The sequence below is a fragment of the Lipotes vexillifer genome, unplaced genomic scaffold, assembly GCF_000442215.2.
Source record: "Lipotes vexillifer unplaced genomic scaffold, Lipotes_vexillifer_v1.1 scaffold914, whole genome shotgun sequence".
Lineage (NCBI taxonomy): Eukaryota > Metazoa > Chordata > Mammalia > Artiodactyla > Lipotidae > Lipotes > Lipotes vexillifer.
Window position 1 is genome coordinate 2,104,040 of NW_006780388.1, and position 2,362 is coordinate 2,106,401.

The window sequence follows — 2,362 nt, forward strand, 5'->3', positions numbered from 1 at the left end:
GACCATGTGCATGAGCTAGTGAGGACTCATCCCTGCACTGACCTCAGAGCTTCATTGCTGCTGCTTCATTTAAACCTTCCTGATCACACACGGATTTCTTTTCAAGCCATACCAACATGGAAGGGAATTCTGGGGAACATAGTTCCCAATATATATATATATATATCAAGAAGATATAACAATTATAAATATATATGCACCCAATATTGGAGCACTTATATATATAAAATAAATATTAGCAGAACTAAAAGGAGAAATAGACAGTGATACAGTTATAGTAGAGGACTTCAATATCCTACTTTCAACAACTGATAGATCATTCAGACAGAAAAACAATAAGGAAATAGTGGACTTGAATAACACTATAGACCAATGGACCTAGCAGACATATACAGAACATTCCATCCAAAACCAGAAGAAGACATTCTTTACAAGGCACATGGAACATTCTTCAGGAGAGATTATACATTAGGTCACAAAACAAGTCTTAACAAATTTAATAAGATTGAAGTCATATCAAGTATCTTACCTAACCACAATGGTATGAAATTAGAAATCAAAAATAGGAGAAGGCTTCCCTGGTGGCGCAGTGGTTGAGACTCTGCCTGCTAATGCAGAGGGTTCGAGCCCTGGTCTGGGAAGGTCCCACATGCCGTGGAGCAACTAGGCCCGTGAGCCACATCTACTGAGCCTGCGCGTCTGGAGCTTGTGCTCCGCAACAAGAGAGGCCATGACAGTGAGAGGCCCGCGCACCGCAATGAAGAGTGGCCCCCGCTCGCTGCAGCTAGAGAAAGCCCTCACACAGAAACAAAGACCCAACACAGCCAAAAATAAATAAATAAAGTTAAAAGTCCAGTTCCTTCCTAACTCTACTAAAAAAAAAATAGGAGAAAAATTTATAAATATGTGGAAATTAAATGATATACACCTGTACAACCAACCAATAGGTCAAAGAAGAAATCAAGAGGGAAATAAAAAACTATCTTGAGACAAACACAACATACCAAAACTTATGGGATTCATCAAAAACAATCCTAAGAGGAAAGTTGAGAGTGATAAACACCTACATTAAGAAAAAAGAAAGATCTCAAATAAACAATCTAACTTTACACCTCAGGGAATCAGAAAAAAGAAGGAAAAATAAGTCTAAAGTTAGCAGATGTAAGGAAATAAAGATTAGAGATAAATTTCAAAGACACTAGAAAGACAATTAAAAAGATCAACAAAACTAATAGTTGGGGTTTTTTAAAAAGATAAAACTGACAAATCTTTAGCTAGACTAACAAAGAAAATAAGGGAGGAGACATTGCAACTGATACTACAGAAATACAAAGCATCATAAGAGACTGCTATGAACAACTATATGCCAACAAATTGTATATAACCTATAAGAAGTGGATAAAATCCTAGAAACATGCAACCTATCAAGACTGAATCATAAAGAAATAGAAAATCTAAATGGACTAATTTCAAGTAAGGTAGTTGAAGCAGTAACCAAAGACCTACCAACAAAGAAAAGCCCAAGACCAGAAGCCTTCATGGGTGAATTCTACCAAACATTTAAAGAAGAACTAGCTACCACTCCTTCTGTCATGGAAGGATGGTGTGTGAAAAATGTAAAAAGAAACTTGGTACTGTTATCACTCTAGATACATGGAAAGATGGTGCAAGGAATATCATAGGAACTGGTGGAAGAGAGCTGGACAAAAATAAAGCTTTGACCTAAAAAAAAAAAGCAAGACTTGATCCACATGGAAAGAATAGGTCCTCCACTTGCAGAATTTGTAAAAGTTCTGTGCACCAACTGGGTTCTCATTATTGCCAGTGCTGTGTCTACAAAAAGGGCTTCTGCACTGTGTGGGGAAAAAAATTTGGATACCAAAAACTACAAGCAAACGTCTGTCTAGATGTATTGAGGTTTCTGGCTTTCCATATGATTTACCTTTTGCTTTGAATTTTCAAGGCATAACATAGATGTTCAGGTTACAAAATATGTCTTAAAACAATTAGGTTTAAATCAGGGAAGTTGATTGGTATTCATTTTTCTGTTTTCAAGCAGTTCTGAACTGCAACAGTGTAACTAGTTTTCTGTCTTAAGTTGCTTTTTTCCCTTACAAACATCTTATTGAACTGGAATAAGTGGCAAATGTAATGAAAAATGATTTTCCCAGTTCTATATGTACTTTTTATTTATCATTATTTATATATTATTTTTATCCTTTCTCTCTACTTTATTTGTAGATATTGCAAAAGTGTGAAGGAGATTATTGATATTTGGCTCTGAACTTGGCATCCAGACATGTAATTCTTTCCTCATTCCCTGTTGGTTGCATAGTTCTCAAAATCAGCAGCCCCTTAATTA

General features: G+C 36.0%; 1 pseudogene; it reads left to right on the top strand.

Moving 5' to 3' along the window:
• Positions 1–1,600: 1,600 nt before the first annotated feature.
• On the top strand, positions 1,601–1,907 carry LOC103081222 (cysteine-rich PDZ-binding protein pseudogene; annotated as a pseudogene).
• Positions 1,908–2,362: the final 455 nt, after the last annotated feature.